The following is a 22,215-nucleotide window of genomic DNA, read 5'->3' on the forward strand; positions in this document are numbered from 1 at the left end:
TACATTTAAGTCATCTGAGGCTTTTAAACCAATAGCCCTGGGACTTCCCTGGTGGCGCAGTGGTTAAGACTCCACGCTCCCAATGCAGGGGGGCCTGGGTTCAATCCCTGGTCAGGGAACTAATCTCACATGCATGCTGCAACTAAGAGTTCGCATGCCACAACTAAGAAGCCGGCGAGCCACAACTAAGTAGCCCGTGAGCTGCAACTGAGGCACACACGTGCCACAACTAAGGAGCCAGCGAGCTGCAACTAAGGAGCACACATGCCACAACTAAGGAGTCGGTGAGCCGCAACTAAGGAGCCCGCCTGCTGCAACCAAGACCCAGCACAACCAAATAAATTAATTAATTAAATATTTAAAATAAGAATAAAACAATTGCCCCAACCATTACCAAATCTTGGGACTTTCTTCAAGAAGAAATACTACTAAATATAGCCAGATTTTAGCTCCATCTTTAAAAATTTGTTTTGCTGACTCATCCTAGCTTTGGGTAGATTTCTGAATTCCAGAGTGGAATGACCAGTAATGATGGAGACTGCTTGAGTTCAGGGTCCCTTAGCAACCAGCATTTCACTTTCCTGTTGCCATAACAACTATAGCATGAACATCAAGGTCATCAAGCCCACTGAGCCTCTCTCAGGAAGCTGAATCTCTCACACTCTCCAGTACTCTCTTCTCTGTTTGCTCTCACAGAAGATGTTTTCTGGAAAATGACATTTGCTTCTCCCTTCCTCCACTCCATACTACCTTAGAAAGCAATCTATTTAAAAGGAACAAGATAATCCCTGAGAAAGGGGATGCAAAGACCCAACCTCATAGATTGATAAAGCCACCATAACCTGGTATTTAAACTGTGCTATATCTTCAAATGGTTCTGTTTTTCAAAAATGGAGAGACAACAAGGCTACGGGAAGGATTTTGAAATTCTCCAAGTCTTCGATTCCAGTATGACATTTGTCACCATCTTAGGACTCACTTAGGTCCTCTAGCTTGTAGTTTTTGGGGAAAAAGCGTGTGGGGCGGGGTGGGTGGGTGCTATATGTGATGATCTCCAAGGTCCCTTTCAGTTCCCACATTTTGTAAATCCACATTCCGACGTGTCACCTCTTGAAAAGGCTTGCTTTTAAGTGGTAAACGGAAGCCAGTTCCAGCAGAGGGAGGCTTGTCCACCTTTCATTAAAACAATCAGCCTCGTGGAACAAAGGTAAAAGGCCCCTCTCAACACAAGCTTTTGGGCCCACTCTCATGTGCCACTGGTAGAGCTGGCGCTCCAGAAATACTGAATCACTGTGAATAATTAGGCAGCAGCGAAACTTTCCCTTCTTTGTGTTCGCTTAAGAATTATAAATAATCGACATAAACAATGGCTTTTCACCTCAGATCTCACCCCCAAAATCAGAAGAATGAGCTAGATATTAGCACTTAGAGACAGCATAATTTTGTAGTTCCATTAAGGCCGACAAATAAATCTCCCAGCAAAATTGATTCTATTTTAGGGGAAGAAAGGGTCTACTTAGACCCTTTCTTCCCCTAAAATACAAGAATAAGTATCCTTAGCCTGTTCCAGATAAACCCCACTTGCCAAGCTTTCCAAGTCATCACTGTTAACTGCAACCACCTTCTGAAATTCTGCCCTGCTGATCACACAATGTAGCTCTCAATGCATATCAAATAAATTTCATTTCAAGACTTGTGCATTGCACTCATTTATTGAACTGAAGACCTCACCTTTTTTCTTTACTTTTTGATGATTTTTTGTCGGAAAAAAATATTTCATTAGTTGAGAACAGTTCTTACGGCATTGTGCCTTCTTCTATTTGCCAAAGTGTTTATGATATTGTTATTTATGTTTCCTTTCTTTTTTTTCCCCCAAAAAGCAGTGCTAGCTGAGGTTGATGCTCTAAATTATCATCTGCCCCCTTGCTTGTTCTGCCAGCCCTTACTGACATGAAAGTCTTAATGCTAGCTAATCAGGGTCCTCTCCCCCAGCCAGCATGGACACCTTGAGAAACTGCTGGGGGGCAGGGGGTGGAATTCGGCACCAAGACGTACCTAGCTGAAACTTTTTTCGTTGGGTAAAGCGAAGACACTGCAGGAAAGAAAGGATGCTTCCTGATGGCCCTTGTTTCATCAGTGCTTTCTCAGGAGGAAAAAGGTGACTTGGCAAAGGAGGAAGAACACCTGGAAACTAGTCAATGATTTCATCCTGCAGGCATGGAGATCTGAATAGTGTATTCCGTAGAAGTGGAAGAAGATGCCAGCCACGCAGCAAATGATAAATTCCTTATAAAAATGCTAATTAGAAACTGGTGCCTGGCACATAGTGGGCACTTAATAAAAGTCTCTGGAATGAATACATGAATCCCAGTGTCAGTAATTAGCATGTGCTGAGGAGAGGTAGAATAAAGTTGCAACTCTGAAGAATTCAATCAAATTCATCCACTCATGGATGATCCACATAATTCTATCTCATATTTATAGTTTATATGGTATTCTTCCTTCTCAGTGCTCTGCGACACACTCTCACTGGCACTCACAACATCCCCATGAGCAGAAAATTTTTGTGAAAGCGGGGCTGGGTGGTGGTGGTGGAATGAACTGGGTGATTGAGATTGACATGTATACACTAACATGCATAAAATAGATAACTAATAAGAACCTGCTGTATAAAAAAATAAAATTTAAAGAAATGATTTCAAAATCAATCCCTTCCAAGCCTCTATCTACTAAGTGAGTCAGATATATCTGCAGGGAGATAATGATGTAACATTTATCTGCTCATTTGTACTATAAGTTGACTATTTAAAATAATTATGTTAACGGAATTGTGGTCTTCATAGAATCTGGGGGAAAAAAAGAATCAAAAGGTAGGATTGGTAAATACGTTTCTTGTAGTTACCCTGCATACTCAGAACAGTATAACAGGTACAGGTGTCACAGTACATGACTATATTGGCATCAGGCTTTATAAATCATCTCTTACAAATTTGGCTAATGTGAGTTAGGTCACCAGAGCAAAGTTAACTTTGAACCCACCATACAGAGAGCCAGAACCTGTATCATGATGAATCTACAAAGACATTAAACAATATGAAGCTCTGCCTGAGGCCAGCTCTCCAGCTGGCCTCTTTGACATTGCTCTCTAACTTTGGTAGTACTCCCAATTCTCCAACTGCATTGACTTCTACAGTAAGCATATTGTGTAAGTAATTTGTTTTATAGATCAGTTTCTCTCTTTGAGTAACTATAACATACCTACCATGTATTAGTTATGGTAATGCTAACTACTGTAAGACACAAATCCCCAGATTTTAGTCATGTAATAGGACAAACTGAAAAAAAAAAAAGAAAGAAAGAAAGAAAGAAAATTATCCTACTCCCATTTTATAGGTGAAGAAACTGAGATGGACATTAAATGACTCACTGAAATCCTATAGCTAAATGGCTAGAGCACTGGGGGTTAAATTTAGTGCTCCTGACTCCCAGCCCAGTGGCTTTACCCTAAGGTCTAATCTTTTCTAGAAAGTGGATGAATTTGGAATTAGAATTCCTTACCTATAAAATACAGTCAAAGAAATTTTTTTTAAAAAAACAAAGGCATCAGTTAGGATCCCTGGCTGCAAGGAAGATAAACCAACTGCGATGATCTTTAGCGAGAAGGATTCGTTGGAAGCATGTAAATGGCTCAGTTCCAGGGGGCAGCTGGAAAGTGGGGTTTGGTGATGGTAAGGGCTCCAGGGGCTGATTTGCTAGAAACAGGAAGCACAGCAACTCTCTCTCTTCAGAAATAGTCTAGCCAGAATATTGCAGGTGACACCACTCTTATCGCTGCCATTGCCAACAGTGGCCATGAAAATTCCTCCAAACACTTTGCTTATGCTTATATCACTACCTAGAGATTTAAGCCCCAGGAGAGGGCATCTGATTGGCTGAACTCAAGTCACACATCGAGTTGCTGGCTCTTTCAGAGAACAGGTGGAGGTGGAATCTGCTCTCCTCTCCTCACCCCTTGGTTTCTGCAGCAGGAGAGAGGTACATGGAAGCCCACATCCAACGGAGGAGGGATAATTCTCCAGAAAAAAAGCCGATGGCATTAAGAAGATGAATGATTACTGAGCCAAAAATGAAAGTCAACTGCTTGTCATTCCAGGTTATAGATAAATATATTATTCAAGAGAATTTCACTAGGAAGTTAAAGCCTAAATGTAGAGAGCTGGGCCACCTCCCATCACTTGGACCCTTCTTGGGGTCCCTGGAGTGACATAATGAAAACAAGCTAACAGGACACACAGAATCCTAGAAAACCTGGTTGACTTGGTGAGATGTGGGTGGAAGGAAGCATTTCAATTCCCACTGAAGGAAGCACACGTCTACAAATCCTTGTGTTGGTTAAGCCCTGTTCCATCCTGCACTGTCTTTCATAAAGTGTACTCCTCCCAGTTCAGTGTACGGCTCTTCACCATAATAAACCACAGCTCACAACCACAGTGAGGTTCTTATTAGGAAAGAAGTGAAGAGTAAGCTGGTACAGGTAATTTCTGCCTTTACTTTGGATTTTGCCATTGAGGGCCTCACCTGGTGACCTAGTGAGTTCTTTTAGTCAATGAGCTCTTCTTTCTAAGACCTATTCTACTTCTTAACTTCAGGGACACTCATCAGACTTAGAGGTAGGTTGGCACCACAGCGAATAACTGTGAGTTTTGTCTATCCAGCACCCCGTCTTCTTCCTTCCAGAGATAACACCTGGGTCCCAGCAAGGGGGAAAACAACCTCCCAGACTCTCAGAACACACAGTGCTGGTGGGGCTGAGCGCACCCTCCCTTGATCCTGGGATGGGCATGACCAAAGCCTGGACAACTCACATGACCCTCCCTCCAGGCAACAGTGATTGGTTCAGGACACGAGCATGTTACCCAAGTTGGGCCAATAACATTCAAGTCTGGGACTTTTGATGGAAGAATCGAGAAAAAGGAGGCTTTTTACACTGAGATGACAAAATTGTGAGGATACTCTCCTGCAGCTGGTTGCAGTCTATTCACCATAAGGTAACGGGCTGTCTAAGCATGAGGATAACAGAGAGAGGCAGAGCTGAGAGATGGAGATTTAGATCCTCATTGTTTGAGTATTTGCCTCCTGCCTCCATTCAGGAATCTACCCCCTGAATTTTCAATTATACGAGCCAGTAATTCCCTTTTTGTGACTGAGTCCATTTGGGTTGTATTTCTCTCCACGCTTGTTTTTCACAAATATATGAATAATAAATCCATCTATTCATTCAGCAAATATTTTTTGAGTGCCAGGCACTCTGATAGGTACTGGGGATACTATCCTGTGCAAAACAGATACAGGTGCTGCAGTCTGGGGGTAGAGACATGAGTCAAGACACAGATAAATATGCTTTGAAAAATGGTGAGGAGTGCTAAAAAGGAAAATATAGAGCACTACGAGACTATATAGAAGGCCCATCTGACTACTCCCTGACACAAAAGAGATTGTAAAATGTCTACATGTAAAGAGGATATTGACATGAGAGAGCAATAAAGGGTCACCTTCAGGAAAGACCAAGGCAAATGAGAGGCAGACCAAACCAGGCAGGTAAGGCAGTTTCACTCCCATTTTATGTGAGGAGCCCTCTTTTTTTTAAATTGTGGTAAGAACACTCAATACGAGGCCAACTCTCTTAAATTTTTAACTGTACACCACAGTATTGGTAACTATAGGCACAATGTTATACAGCAGATCTCTAGAACTTATTCATCTTGCATAACTGTAATTTTATACCTGTTGAATTATAACTCCCCATTTTGCTTTCGCCCAGCCCCTGGCAACCACCATTCTACTCTCTGCTTCTATGTGCTTGACTAGTTCATATCCCTCATATAAGTAGAATCACACAGTATTTGCCCTTCTGTCCACTGTTTGTATATACCACATTTTCATCATCTGTTCATCTGTGATAGGCATTTAGGTTGTGTCTACTTTTGGCCATTGTGAATAATGCTCCCATGAATATGGGAGTACAGATATCTCTTCAAGGTCTTGATTTCAATTCTTTTGGATCTTTTTAAGGCTTCCTAACATAGACCATGGATATAGAGCTGAGAATAAGAAAACTTAAGTGCTCCAGAGCAGGGAATACAGTCTCAACTTCCAATGGAGACATTTCAGAGAGAAAAGTCCTAAATGAACCCAAACTTGGTCAGCTTGTTTTCGGTGAAGGACTCTTTGAGCATCGGCCCATGACATCTTATTTTACCAGCACTGGGCTGGGCCATGAGGGAGGCAAGAGAAGGACCACAAACACCCTCACTGTCCTTAAGATGCTCACAGCGTTTGTACAGGAGAAACAGTAAATCAGTTTATCCAAGGGCATGGTTGTGTGAAGCAGATAAACCATGTTCAAGGATGGTGATTCTCAGCAGAGAGGAAGAAGGTGTTTGATATTTGAAAAAGCATTCAATACCCTAAAAACATAAGACTTTATTAAACAAGTTTGTGGCTGGTACAAAACACAGAAGACAGCAAAAAGTATTGAGGGAACATGAGTTTTTTTTACAGTTCTAGAATTTTTTCATCTAAAGGAGAGGTTCATGGCAGGTACAGCAGCAGCAGAAGGTAGAACTTACTAGGTACAAGGGCTTTGGGGTTAGATGGTCCAGGGTTCAAATCCCAGCACTGTCACTCACTAGCTGTAAAGAATGGGACTCTGGGCATAGGATCTCACTTTTCTGCATATCAGATTCCTCTTTTAAACAATAGAGATACTAATACTGCCTACTTTATGGAGTAGATGTGATAACGAGATGGGATAATTATTGGAAAGAACCTTGTGCTTTCTGGCACACAGTAAATACTCAATAACTCTTAGCTATTATCATGACTATCATTGTTCTGGTCTTTGACGGAGGGGGAAGGTGTGAATAGATTTGGCTCTTAAAGACTAACATTGCCCTAATAGCTAATAATAATAGTTAACTTATATAGAGTATGGATTGCATGCCAGACATTATGCTGAGTTCTTCCCACACTAATCCTCACTCATGCTCAGTGGGGAAGTACCATCATTACCCCTGTATAACAGGTAACAGCACTGAAGTACAGAGAAGTTACTAGTCTAGGCTCACAGCTGAGAAGCTGCAATGCAGAGATTAACCCTATACAGTCTGACTCAAAGTCTCCACACTTTACCACGATGCAACACTGCTCAAGGCAGTTCTTAATTCTGACCAATCCTCAACACCTTCTGCAGAGATTTTTTTCAAAGATTTTATCTCAGGCCCACACCAAAGTCTCCCACTCAGTAAGTAAAGGTGGACCTAGGAATCAGTATGCTTAAAGCTCTCCAGGGGATTCTGAAGATCAAAAGAATTTAGAAACTCCAGCTTTAGAGGACCATGACCCTGATGGCCCTGATGACCCTGATGGGGAGTTAACTGTAGCTGCCTCCCAGTCCCATCACCATGGTCTCTAGAATAGACAGTGCTGCATCTTCCACCAACATTAAAGAATTGTTATCCTGCAGAGCTTAACTCAGTTGGGACCAAGGATAACTCAGCAGTCAGGGACTCATTCCAGGTGTCAGTTTCCTGCATCAAAGGCAAGAGCTTTCTTTGCCCAGACTTAAGAGCCACTCAAATATTAATTTCAGTTCCATTATAAATCACGAGTTGTAGCCCATGCCCACAGTCCTTGAAAATATTTTCAGCTCTCTAGACTCATGAAGTCTGTGTTCCACTCCCCCTCAATTTATCCCACTCCCTCCCAGAATGTTACGCTGTCCATTAATGACCATCCCGGTTCCCCAGATCACGGTCAGGCACCAGCCCCTCAATCACCGCAAAGAGATACAGAACATTCTCCATCTGATTCCGAGTCAAAAGGTCCCACCACAAGTCTCTGTGCAGGCTCAGAGCAGAGGAGTTAACCACTTAAGTGGTCTTTGTTATATGGTTGGCAATGACTCACCACAACGAGGAAAAGCTCTATCTGATTTTCTGGGAACATTTAGAATGAACATTGCCCTCAGCAGGCCACCTAACCAAGACCGTAAGTTGTTCCCTGAAATCTGTAAAAACCACCGGAGCTGAGGGCTGTATACCTGTGGCTGTCAGCTCAGCCCAAATGAAGCTATCACTTTCACCATATGATCCCAGCAAGTCATTAAAGACGAGTGGTACCCATACTTGTAGATCAATAACCCAGGCAAGTACTTCCAACAGCAGCCAGAGTCAATGGGCACCAAGTCCATGTTTAATCCAGGCCAGGCATTTGCATACGGTGGAACCATGCAATTGCTAAACTACTCCCGCCCGCCCCGCCTTTTCTAGTATGCTATCCCGGCAGTCATTGCTGCTGCCTGCAGCAGCAAAAAACCTTGTTTAGAAAAGTTTTTGAAGCACACTGTTCACACAACAATGGAAAGAGAGACACTGAGCAAAAGCTCCGTGCTTTGACTGATGTCTGATACAGCCTAAGGTGACATATTATAAAAAAATTTAGTTGAAACAATGCACATAGCTGGAGCTCTTTTGCAAATGTAAACACAAGTACCTTCACAGCAATTTCCTCATTATCTACTGGTGGTTTTTCTGCACTCTTGCTTTTGCTCCATCCTCCTTGACAGAGTACTTTGGGGGACTTCTGCCACTGACTTTAATGTATTTGTAATACAGATTTTCAGCTGTATTAAAGATAAATCGATTTTTAACTCTATTCAAAAAGTCTAGGGGCAATGTCTTGTGAAATCCAAAAAAACCTTATTTTTTGCACAGGGGAAATTATAAGGGTAAACAATGATACTTGGTGGCAACTGACTTCCATCTGTGAAATGGGTCTCTTCAGGATGTATGTGGACAAGCAGAAAAGTGAACTTGCCTTGCAGCTCACCCCACCCCTACCCCCATTCCCTGGAATACACATTGAAAACACATTCTCAGCATGTTAAATACTGAATCCCCATCCATGAATTTCCAGATGAACAAGCAAACCATGAAATTAAATGTAAGCAGGTAAACTTGGGGAACGTCTACTCTAAGATTTTTCTCTCCCTATTTCTGATTCCTCTCCATAAATGTGTTAAATATAACTATGTGCTATTATTCATGTATCCTAAAACTTATTCTTTTGTGCCATTGGGGAAATTTATTCTCCTTTAGTAAGAGTTATTTCCGTATTTTTACAATCTATTTCTTACCCCTATTTTTCTTGGTTAATGGCACATTCAGGATCCACTTTGGAAAGGCTATTTAATTCTCAGTGCTGCAGTAATTAAACACATTCAAGTGACAAACAAGTATTGAGCATACTCTTCGTGATGAAGACACAGCGTCTACTCACAAAAAAAAAACTAAAAAAAAAACAATAAAATCAAAGGAAAGCATGCATCTCATCCTTCCCTCATCCTTCCAAAGGAGCAGCATGTCCTTCACAACGGTCACCAAACCATCATTTGAGTACCACCATTTTCTAAGATGTAGCAACCTCCTGGTTTTGCTGTTTATTTATCTGTTTGGACTGCTTAAAGCCAACAACAGTCCCTGAGTTGCAAGCAAATTAGTCATGAGAGCTACAACCAAAATAAACAGAGATAGAGAAAGGAAACTAAAGCTTACTGAACAATTGGTGGCAGTTTCCCACGCTTCCTGCCTCTCCTTTCTGAACAGCCTTCGATGTGCATCTGGAGATCCACATGGTTCCGGGAAGCTGACTCCACCCAAAACTCCAGCAGGGGAGCGTGTAATCTCAGCTGAACCAATCCATGCATTCCACCCTTCAGATCAGTGACTGCTTCAGGATTAGGTAGATGTTTTTAAAAGGATGTGACTGTAAATGGGACAGAGACTCAAAATTAACAGTGACTTAAACAAGATCAAGGTTTACTTCTCTATCAGATAAAACTCAAGCTGGGATGATGACTCTGCTCTGTGGAGGCAGCAGGGGCCCGAGCTCCTTCTACCTTGTTGCTCTTCTAGTCCTAAAGTCCTGCTCTTATCTGCATATTTCCAAGATTGCTTACAACTAGAAAGCTCCCATGTTTCCTCTTCTTTACTTTAGGGGAAAAACACGAAAACTGTACACAGTAATTCTGCTTACATCTCATTGGCTAGAACTCAGTCACATAGTTACACTAGCAGCAAAGGAAGGTGGAAAATATAGGGGTTTTTTTCAGGCATAAATGTGCCCAGCTAAAATTGTGTTACTAGGAAAAAAGAGAATAGATATTAGAGGTCAACCAGTAGCCTCTTCCTGGCATGTGAACTAAACTATTTCAGATCCTCGTGTTGTAACTTGGAACCCAAGAAAACAGGTGAATATTCTTTTTCTGGATGTATGGTTTGCTGAAGTGGGAACCTGAGTGACAGTAGCAATTTTTACAACCATAAGGAAACCTATAATAGGATGAAGCTGACACCTGGAAGAGGACAGAATCAAGGAAATCCCAGAGAAAAGTATCTAGATATCTAGTAACATCATAAAATTCTGAATCACACCACATCTGAAGCTCTATCTTCAGACTTTTTCACTTATGTCACCCCGTAAACTCTCCATATTTTCTGAAAGCTTGAATTGAGATGTTCTTATTTTCAATCAAAACTTCCTAAGATACAGAATGAGAAAGGGAAAGAGAAAGAGATGGGGAGAAAGACCCAGATAAATACTGAAAGATGCGAGAGAGCCATTAACACAAAATTCGACCAAAGTTACTTTGAGAAACATGAAGGGTATAAACTAAAACAGAAGTGCTGAATATTAACAAGAGCAGAGAATGACCCAAATAGTATCAAAACTTCTTAGAACAAAGAATAGATGACAAAGAATAGCTGGTATTGAGCAGCCGAGAAGTATGTTCTGAATAATTGTTTCCCAAACTGCTAGTGGGGGTTAAACTCTACTGCCACATCACACTTTACTCCACCCTCTTCCATAGAAAAGACTTTGTTGGGTGAGATAATGCCTTCAACCTAAAAACCTCCTTAAATTAGCAATTATTCCAGATCAAAGCCTTGGGTAGATGTCACTGGCCTTAACTCTTCAACAAATTCTATTGTGATGGTCACTGTGAGCCCTTGAACACGGCTTCGTAAATTTCCAAGTATGTCGTCTAGGCTCCTTTAACTCTGGGCCCATGAGAAGATCAAGCTATTACGACCCTTTTGGCCTTTATTCTCCCCTAAGATCATCGTAAGTTATTAGGCAAAACTTACAATATGAGTGAAGACAAAAGAGGCACAATTTTTAGAAACTATGAAAGGAGTATGTTTTTTCTCTAAGATAAAGTTGAATAAGACGTGTTTGAATAAAAAGGAAACTGAAGAGGTGAGAAAAAATAAGTTGGAAGAAATTGTGTTCTTCACAGTCACAAATAAATGGGAGGTGGAGATGGAATTAGAATTGGGATCTACTTGTTCTAATAGACATCCTACCTAAAATTCCTTCCATTTTATTGATTTCCAGACTGAGAAGAATTTTAGTAGGGATAAGTACTGACAGAAATATGACTTAATTTGGTAGTATCCTACTGCAAAAGGTCATTCAAATTTGTAAACAAAAACAAACATTCCAGTAGGTATTTTTATATATTATTTTGCATATGAGACAGGAAGCAGACAAAAGAAGACTGTTAAGAGTAGAGATTGTGGAGCAGGACATTTGTTCATTTCACAAATACTGATTGCCCTTAGTATGGGCCATGAACCACTCTGGGTGCTGAGGACACAGCGTTAAATAAAACAGACAAGAAACCCCTGTCTTCAGAGGCTTTAGGTGGTAAGGGCTAAGAAAAAAGAAGTATAAGGAGGCTGGGGAGTTCTGTGATAGCAGGGAAAGGAGTCAATTTATTTATTTATTTATTTATTTATGGCTGTGTTGGGTCTTCGTTTCTGTGTGAGGGCTTTCTCTAGCTGCGGCAAGCGGGGGCCACTCTTCATCGCGGTGCGCGGGCCTCTCACTATCGCGGCCTCTCTTGTTGCGGAGCACAGGCTCCAGACGCGCAGGCTCAGTAATTGTGGCCACGGGCCCAGCTGCTCCGCGGCATGTGGGATCTTCCCAGACCAGGGCTCGAACCCGTGTCCCCTGAACTGGCAGGCGGACTCTTAATCACTGCGCCACCAGGGAAGCCCAGGAGTCAATTTTAAGTAGGAGACTCAGGGAAACACTCTCTGAGGTGACTGTATTGGTTGTCTATTGCTCCATAGAAAATAAGCCCTTAACTTTGCATCTTAAAACAACAAACATTTATTATCTCATAGTTTCTGTGGGTCAGGAATTTGAGAGCAGCTTAGTTGCATGGCTCTGACTCAGGGTCTCTCATAAAGTTGCTGTCAGCTGGGGCTGCAGGCAACTGAGGCTGGGCTGCGGCTGAAGAATCTACGGTTTGGCAAGACTCGGTACCTTTCTACGTGGATGGCTCTATGTGCTTCTGAGGGCCCTGACAACCCAGCAGTTAGTTCCCCCTAGAGCAAGTGATGAATGAGAGAACCTCATCTCAGAAGTGACAGACCACTCCTTCTGCTGTATGCTCTTGGTCACATAGATGTAACCTGGGCCGCTGTGGGAGATTACCAGAGCGTGACTATCAGGAGGCCAGTATCACTGGGGGCCTCCTTGGAGGCTGGCTACATTGATATTGAATAAACAGCTGAAAGAGATGAGTTCAGTATCACAAAACTTAAGATAAACAACTTAACTTTTATAAATTTTCGTTTTCTCATCAATACACTAGAAAGTTTTTAACTCTCTACACCATCATCATGTTGAGAAGCCTTAGATAATGCCAAAAATTTCTTTGGCTCAGTGCCTGGCATTTCATAAATGAGCAACACACGTCAGGCTATTATCATTAGTATGGAAGTGGTTGTCATCATCACCCTCATTTCACAGATGAGAAAACTAAGCCTTCAAGATTTAAATCCTCACTGATGGTCATGCCCCTGAAACAGATGATAATCATATTCAAGCCTTCTGAATCCAATAGCTTCTTTTTTAATTTTACTGTGCGGCCTCATAGATACCATGGGAAGGATGGATAAAAGAGTTGAAGGTTATTCCAAAGCAGGAATAAGAAAATTAAAATTATATGAGGAAAGAAAGGCAAAAAGACTCAAAACCTACTCCACTGGAAATTACCAACAGGGCTATCAGGAGTGCTTTTTGGCTTAATGTAATAGAAAACCCAACTCTCCACGGCTTACACAAGAAGTATGAGTGTCGGTAATTGCTAGCTTTCATTCTCAGTTACCTTTTGTCCTTTTGTCTTCATGCTTGTTGCTTCATAGTTACAAAATGACTGCTGTAGCTTCTGGCATCACATTGACAATTCAGGAAGAGAGGAGGGTGGTATGCACAAGTTCTGCTTTCCAAGATGCCTCAGCTGACTTTCATGTACACCTAATCAGCAAGAACTGTATCGATGACTCCCCTAGTACATGGGTAGGTGGCAAAGGCATGGCTTCAACCAATCACGATTCACCCCTAAGCCTAGTCACATTACTGCCCAAGTAAAATCTGAGTTCTGTTTTTGGAAAAAAGGCAAGTCTTTGTCTATTGTAGGCAATTGATAGGTTCATCCACAGCCAGGTGGATTCCCCAAGAGAAAAGCACCCACCAGCATGGTTGTTTGTTCCCACTTTTCAGGTGAAATCCATGTAAATACTCTGTAGCTTTTTTTTTTAATTAATTAATTTATTTATTTATTCATGGCTGTGTTGGGTCTTCGTTGCTGCCCGCGGTCTTTCTCTAGTTGCAGCGAGGAGGGGTTACTCTTCGTTGCGGTGCACAGGCCTCTCATTGCGGTGGCTTCTCTTGTTGTGGAGCACGGGCTCTAGGCGCGCGGGCTCAGTAGCTCCGCAGCATGTGAGACCTTCCCAGACCAGGGATCAAACCCGCGTCCCCTGCATTGGCAGGTGGATTCTTAACCGCTGCGCCACCAGGGAAGTCCAACTCTGTAGCTTCTATGTCAGAGATATAAAAACTGCAGAAGAGCCGCTGGGCAAATGGCTCCTTGGAAGCACCTAACCTTGTTTATAGCGTCTCTCAGAGGCAGGTGAAACAAATCTGGCTTCAACTTACTGAAGGCTCTTAAAGGGCACCAACCAATAACACCCCTTGGCGATTCAGCCAGACTACACTGTCACTGCCGAACACACTTCTACCCTTCCTGCCCTCACCACAGGTCTGCACTACCCAGTGTCTCCTTCCATGGTAATTCAGGATACTGCTTCTTGCGCCTGGTAGGCAGCAACAAATATTCTCACAATTCCAAATCACAGACGTTATGCACATCAACCTTTAGCATAGAACGAATCTCTTTTTTCATTATTTTTCATATTTGATGATTTTATTTAACCATTCTCCATTCTTTGTGGCGTCAGAGCGCCCCCAGAGGTATATTCTACAATGGAAAAGTTTCCAAAAGCTCACAGAAGTATAAGACAGACTTGAAAAACAATAAACCTCCTCAGACAATCTAATGAAAGCACAATGCAGGACTTTTTAATTCAGGGAAAGCAGATGCTTTAAAAAAAATTCTCCCCACCACTGAAGTCATGAGGTGCTGCAGTATATCAGAAAGAACAGAGAGTATCAGAATTCGTAAGCTCTAAGCCCTGTGTGTCTAGCCAGAAGCACTGAGGTGTGAAGCAAGTTATCTATGCTGAGGCTGAGATATCTTCTGCCAACACAGGTTGGGGTGGTGGATCTGAGGTTGACCCAAAAAAAATGGTATTTTGTGCGGAAGTACTTTCTGAAAAGCTACATTTTATTATGTGACAAGTTTGTGGCAGATCTTATGCAAACTTTACTCTCATCTCATTTGAGCCCAATCTACATGGTAGATGCTGTTATTACAACTTTAGAGTTGAGAAAATTTGGGATCAGAAGAGCTAAAGGGACAGTCTTGATGACACAGACAGAAAATCATAGAGCTTGGATTCAAATTTGGATCTATATGGCTCTTTCCACCACAGATTATTATTATTAATTTATTTACTTATTTATTTATTTTTGGCTGAGTTGGGTCTTTGTTGCTGCACGCAGGCCTTCTCTAGTTGCGGTGAGCAGGGGGTACTCTTCGTTGTGGTGCATGGGCTTCTCATTGCGGTGGCTTCTCTTGTTGCGGAGCACGGGCTCCAGGCATATGGGCTTCAGTAGTTGTGGCACACGGGCTTCAGTAGTTGTGGCTCCCGGGCTCTAGAGCGCAGGCTCAGTAGTTGTGGCGCATGAGCTTAGCTGCTCCGCATGTGGGATCTTCCCAGACCATGGCTCGAACGCGTGTCCCCTGCATTGGCAGGTGGACTCCCAATCACTGCGCCACCAGGGAAGCCCAGGATTATTATTTTTATTTAGAGTTTCTCGCACGAGCATGCTCACATGCACGCACACACACACAAATTCACTGCCTATAGTTGTGTTCTCTAGCGTTGTCTACTTTCCAAAACATCTCACCGTCCTTCAGATCTGCCCAAGGTAATATTTTAGAATCTTTAAACAAAACTCAACAACTTACTCGAGTACCCTGTCTTCCCCTGACATATGTTACTTTTGAAACACACACACGTGTGCACATACACACACACACACATATATATATAACACAAGCCATTTTATTTTTTTTTTTAACAAGTTTTTTTTTTATTCTTTTCTCTTTTTATTTATTTATTTATGCCTGCCTTGGGTCTTTGTTGCTGTGCGCGGGCTTTCTCTAGTTGCAGCGAGCGGGGGCTACTCTTCGTTGCGGTGCGCGAGTTTCTCATTGCAGTGGCTTCTCTTGTTGCAGAGCACAGGCTCTAGGAGCATGGGCTTCAGTAGTTGCAGCACGCGGGCTCAGTAGTTGCAGCATGTGGGCCCTAGAGCATGCAGGCTTCAGTAGTTGCAGCACGTGGGCTCACTAGTTGTGGCGTGCAGGCCCTAGGGTGCACGGGCTTCAGTAGTTGTGGCACATGGGCTCAGGGGCTGTAGCTTGCAGGCTCTAGAGCGCAGGCTCAGCAGTTCTGGCACATGGGCTTAGTTGCTCGCAGCATGTGGGATCGTCCTGGATCAGGGCTCGAACCCGTGTCTCCTTCATTGGCAGGAGGATTCTTAACCACTGTGCCACCAGGGAAGCCCACACAAGCCATTTTAGATCTTACAGTTTGGGGTGAATTATCAGAAGATGAATAAAATGACTGATACTGATTAAATTGAAAAATATGAAAGGAATAAAATTGCTGAAGCTACAAAACTTTTAGAAGCCAATAATCTTCTAACAGAGAGGCTTATTGACATTCTGGCTAGATATGGAAAATCAAGGAGATTGGAATTATGAGGAGAAAATTATTCTGCCTTTTATAAATGAGAGGAAGGAGGAGGAAAAAAGAGCAGCATAAGCTAGGGAAGTAATTATAGCAGGATACATTTCATTTCAGAAAAAGTTCTTTGATAACCAGAAAACACCACATTTTAAAGTTAAGGATTTAATACTCCTAAGTCCATTACAGATAGACTCTTTACCATGCTGGAAATAATTGAAAAGCAGAGGCATGCAATTGACCACTTTATGGCTTCTTTGATTTCTCCAGGCTGTTTGAAGAGTTGAATTCTGGAAAGGATTTGAAAACTGGGCATACCAACCCTGACCAGCTAATTGCCAATGAAGAAGAATGAATTACTCTGCAATTATATTAAAGGTGAAAGAGGTCCCAAGGAAAAATTCTAGCCAAAAAAATGGACTGACTTGGGATAAAAGCTTGATTGGTAACAGCCATGACTATTAAGATGTTGAGCCTGAGTTCAAAGGAAGGACAAGATCAACTTTATGTCTGACAGTTTTAAGACAAGGTCACCACCTTCTACCAAGTATATGCCAACTTATTCAGATATGTCAATCCATGTCACACATCAGATTTGTTTACCATGACTTGTTCCTGGATTTGCCCTTAAGGTTTTGCATCCAGGTCATTAGTTTGGCCATTGTCAAGTTACAGACAAATTTATGACAGAGGAGCACAGATAGACTCATTCTTCTAGACTTATAGGTGGTTAGTCACCTTACGGAACTCATTAATCCCAAAAGCTGATAGAGCTTGAAAATAGAGACAGATTGCAAGCAGGTTTTGATAATTCTTGGATGACAGATCATAATGGGTCCTAAAGAAAAAAGAGGCCCAACAATTATCTTTTGAGCATCTAATAGGGTTGCCACATAAAATACAGGACACCCGATTACATTTGAGTTTCGGAAAAACAATGAACAGTATTTTAGTGTAAGTATATCCCATGCAGTATTTGAGATACACTTTAAAAGGTATTGTTTATCTGAAATTCAAATGTAACTGATCATCCTAGTTTGTTTTGGTTTTTCTTTTGCTTGTTTGCTTGCTTGCTTACTTGCTTGTTTTTGCTAAGTCTGGCAACCTTCGTCTCTATTAGTGTAGGGTCCCATCTTACATAGTGAGTAAGGAAAAATTGCCTGTCTTAAAAATTATCATGAAAAACCATTTAAATCACTCAAAGTCTAGTCTACTTGATATTATATCATTGTACTATCTCTCAGTAACTCCAAAACAGACTGTTTTCCCTCAATATTGAAAAGTTCTCAGTTGAACACCAAATGAAGTCTGGGTTGTGTTTATGGGCCATGCTGTATAAAAAAAAATATTGTCCGACTTTTTAAATTAATGTTTATCAAAACAGTATCAGTGCATGGTTTTAAATGCAAAATAGTACACTTAATTTAATGACATAATGAAAAATTACATTCCTCTGCCTAACCTCTCTGCATACTTCAGACCAACTCCCCACAGCCAACACTCAACTCTTCTAAAGGTTTTCCTTAATATTTACTTCCATATTTATAAATAATAGGCCTGTATTCTTTCTTAACTTACCCATTTTAGACATTATCTACACATTTTATGATGCTTCTGAGCCAACCTGTATTTTATGAATATGCCTTCCTTTTTGGACAAGCCTTCATAGTCCTTGGAGTCAATCATTGCCTTGGGTTTGTTTGTTTACCTGTTTTTGCCTGGTTTTCTAAGTGAGGTTTGTTCATATTTTTCAAATGGTTCAACATCTCTGCCACACACCTGTGAGTAATATTTTCCGTTTACCCAAACACATCAGTTCCATTTCCTTTCTTCCCTAAAGATCTCCCTCCCAGAGCTTTCCACCCACTTTGCTCCATTCCGGACCTTCATTTCTCAGTCTGCTGCTCAACTGTTATTCTAGGTCTTTTCCTTTGCAAGTCTCCTGTGTTGGAGTGCCCATTCCTGAATTCCATGTTTGCTTTTTTTGTTGTTTTCTACCCAATTGTTTATAGGAGTACACCCTCCAGAATTTTCCCCAGGAAGGCTATCTGAGAGTAACTATTTTGAGTCTTTGCAAGCATGACAGTGTCCTTTCTCCAGAAAATAAATATCCTGTCTCTTGTCAGGGGTGCATAGGGAAGGGTAGTCTACTGTCTGGGCAGAGTGGAACAGGGAATCTGGGCTCTAATAGCTCCATATTATTTTCTTTTTTAACCAAACTCTGTTTCTTCAGCCCCATTCATTACCCTGTTCTTGGTAATAGCTTTTTTGAATACAGAGTAAAAGAAAAAAAAAAGAAGTTACTAATTTTAGGGCTCAGTGTGTACCAGACCCTTTAGCTAATTTTAAAAAGTTCTAACATTTGTGCCTGCCATCACCCAAATCATGTCCTCAAATATTGCTTTTTTAATGATGATAAGAATGACTCAAAAAGGTCCTACCCTATATGATATGAAAAGGGAGAGATAGCATTTGCTAATAGTCTATCAAAGCTGTACTGGAGAATTCGAGAACAGGTATGAGGTGAGGATACAATAATAAATGGAGTTAAGAAATCCCTAAATGACTTGGGATACAATACTAGTTGGGAAATAATATTGGTACTGGACTATAGCTAAGGGCAAAAAAGGCTAGTATGTGGGAAGGATGGAGGCTACCATGCTCAGGACTCCAGTGGTTAAGAACAGGGATCCACGTTCAAGTCCCAGCTTACGTATCTTCTCACAAACTCTGGCTCCAGTTTCTAGCTCACGCTGAATTCTCCATCACTACTCTGAATCTCTCCCTTCTTGTGCTTTTCTGGACAGTATGAGGCCACGCTGAACACCATCCCAGTGCCTTCACTCCATAAAGTACCCCAGACAAAAGATAATATAGTATATGAACTTCTCTACAGATGGTTTACAAAAGAGTGATGGGGCAGAGGCAGGGAACGGGGGATTCACAACACTTTTGTAGTGACAGTCACTAAGGATTGGATTTTGCCCATCATTTTTTTCAACCCCTCTATAACTGCCACTGGCTTTTAGTTTGTCTCTAGCTAATTTGCTAGCTAGTTCTCTTCCCTCCAGAGCCCCTCTGCCTCTTTCCACAGTGGCTCCTGAGAGCTCTCACATTCTTTTTTTTTTTTTTTTTTTTTTTTTAATGAGTGGCATTTAATTCTCTTGTTTCAATTTTCTACCTTCAGGACTTGTACAGAGACCACCATTTTGTTGATAAATAGCCTATGAATGTATTTTGCTAAGCAAAAGGTTATCTGACCCAGAAAGAAATGTTGCCACCTCTTAAAGAGATAGACGTGGCTGTGTGTTACTAGTAAAGAACAGTTTTGTTTTTCTCACACCTTCTTATAGTTATATAGTATGACTGCATTTTTATAAAAACATACGTGTGTATGCACATACACATACATAACTTCATATACATAAATACATGTGCATATTATACACACAACTTTAGATACGTGTATAGAAACAGAGAGAAAGAGAAATTTGTAATTATATTTAGTAAAACCCTTAATAAAGGGTCAGAGAAATTATCTCTGGAAAGTGCTGTTAAAAAAGGGCTTTGGACAGTGTGCTCCGAGGCCCCGCGGATCTTTTGCTTCAACAGCGTTTGGACAGAACAGACCCAGGGACACCCCTTGCTCCAGCCTCCCACCACCCTCCAGCCTTTTTTCCAGTCACAACCTGTGGAATCAGCCGCTCCGCTATCCTCGGTCACAGGGACCGGCCAACACCATTTTTTGAGCTGAACTCCTCATTACCGATCAACCACGAGCTCCCGGATTCCTCAGAATTACTCCACCGAGGTGGAGGCCGTCGTCAACCACCTGGCCAACATGCATCCGCGAGCCTCCTACACCTACCTCGCTCTGGGCTTCTATTTCGACGAGGTCGCTCTGGAGAGTGTGGGCCACTTTTCCGGGAATTGGCCGAGGAGAAGCACGAGGGCGCCGAGCGTCTTGAAAATGCAAAACCAGTGCGGCGGCCGCCCTCTCTTCCAGGAAGAGCAGAAGCCTCCCCACGACGAGTGGGGTAAAACCAAAGACGCTGTGGGAGCCGCCGGGCTCGTGGAGAAGAACCTGAACCAGGCCCTTGTGGACCTGCCTGCCCTGGGCTCTGCCCCCGCGGACCCCCGCCTCTGCGACTTCCGGGAGAGCCGCTTCCGGGAGGAGCAGGTGAAACTCATCAAGAAGATGGGCGACCACGTGACTAACCTCCGCAGGCCGGCTGGGCGAATATCTCTTTGAGAGGCTCACCCTCCAGCACGACTAGGAGCCTCCGAAGCCCAGCAGGCTTTGAGGATCCCCTCTCTGCAGCCACTAGGCAGCTTTTTAACCACCCTGGAGCCCTCTCCCAAGATGTGCACCAAATGGAAACAATAAAGCTTTTTGCAGAAAAAAAAAAAAAAATAGAGCTTTGGTTTTCTGCATTTTTACAGGGGTGTATTACTCAAATAATGAGAAAATGAAAGTGAAACTATCTCCATTTAGAAAAGTAAATTGAGTATGTGTCAGATGAGAAATAAACATAAGAAGTCTAAATAGAACCACAGAGAATGTTTTTAAAAAAGAAAGAAAAAAAGACATTTATAATGGAGAGGGAGGGAAGTCATGATCTGAAAAAATTCATTAAACAGAGGATGACACATCTTATGTCACATTCCCATAATACAATACAGAGGTCCTAAGTGCATTTCATGAAGCATGAAAAAAAAAGAAACAGCTAAAGGTTAATGAAAACCCAAAGTGAAGGAAGTTCGTTGTAAGACCTGCAAAATCCATGCAATCTGGAATTGCATTCATATTAAGGAAGTGGGTGGTTCATTCTCTCCCCGCCAACCCCCCGCACTTTACCTCTTCATGGATAACTCTGGTTTTTCTACCAGATTAATTCAGCTCAGATCACTTTCTTTATGGAAACATATTAAATAAATTAAGGAAATTAGCCAATTTTATAAAGAAATGGTGATGATGTATGCAATCCCACATCTGGTAGAGACATGAGTAAAGGACCAAATTTCATTGCAGTAGTTACCATATGCTCACTCCATTTCCCTTAGCACTCTGAAATTGATGGTACCATTGGAAAAAAAAAAAAAAAAGAATCCCAGAGAGTTAGAAATAATCTCAAAATTAAAAAAAAAAAAAAAAGAATAGAACATAAGTCAGACAAAAGGAAAGAAAAATTCCTGAATTTCTTAGGTTTTTTTTCCTGATTATAAAAGGAAAAAAGTTATTAAAGATGTTTAAAGACAATTCTTTAAAAGCCTGATGAGGTGACAATGACAGACCAGGTTATTTGGACTAGCTCTCCCACTGAAACAGCTAAAACTGCTGAATTAAACATTTGTAACCCTTTAACAGCATCAAAGAGCTGACAAAATAGAAAGGAAATACCAAGTAAGTATTAAAATAAGAAAGGTAAATGGAAAAGTTATGGTTTGCTTTACCTCTGAAGGCATTTGCCAATCTGGAAGAAACGGAGCTGTGTTTTTGAAGGCCTTGTGGGACAAGGGAAACAAGAGTTAAAGCATGGGGCCCATTCAGTGTTGTGTGTCTGGTAAACCATCTCGCATTTATGCATTAAGCTGAGATCTCAAAGGGCTACAGCATCACAGAAAGGATCAACCATCAGTATTTCCACCCCAGTAGTTTTTTGGGAGAAGTACCTTGGTGCTAAGTAGAGCAGGAGAAAAGAAAGGAAGGAGAAAACAAAGAGAATTGTCCTTGAGAGGGGGTAAACCACGGATAAGCTCTCTTGAGGGTTTACAGTCCCAATTCTGCAGCACCTAAGTGATCAAAAAGATATATGCCATGGTTTTAACTTAAAATAGTTCTCTGGTCATCAGGAAGTCCCCCCACACGTACACACAAATAATTGTTTAAGGGCAGTGAGCCACACAAAGACACCAACTATATAAGGAA

The 22,215-nt window shown here is 41.8% G+C and overlaps 1 pseudogene; it reads left to right on the plus strand.

Annotated features, from left to right (window-relative positions):
• LOC133095767 (ferritin light chain-like) overlaps positions 1–20,563 on the plus strand; it is a 46,516-nt pseudogene extending 25,953 nt beyond the window's left edge.
• Positions 20,564–22,215: the final 1,652 nt, after the last annotated feature.

The sequence above is a fragment of the Eubalaena glacialis genome, chromosome 7 (genome assembly GCF_028564815.1).
Source record: "Eubalaena glacialis isolate mEubGla1 chromosome 7, mEubGla1.1.hap2.+ XY, whole genome shotgun sequence".
In the NCBI taxonomy this organism is placed as follows: domain Eukaryota; kingdom Metazoa; phylum Chordata; class Mammalia; order Artiodactyla; family Balaenidae; genus Eubalaena; species Eubalaena glacialis.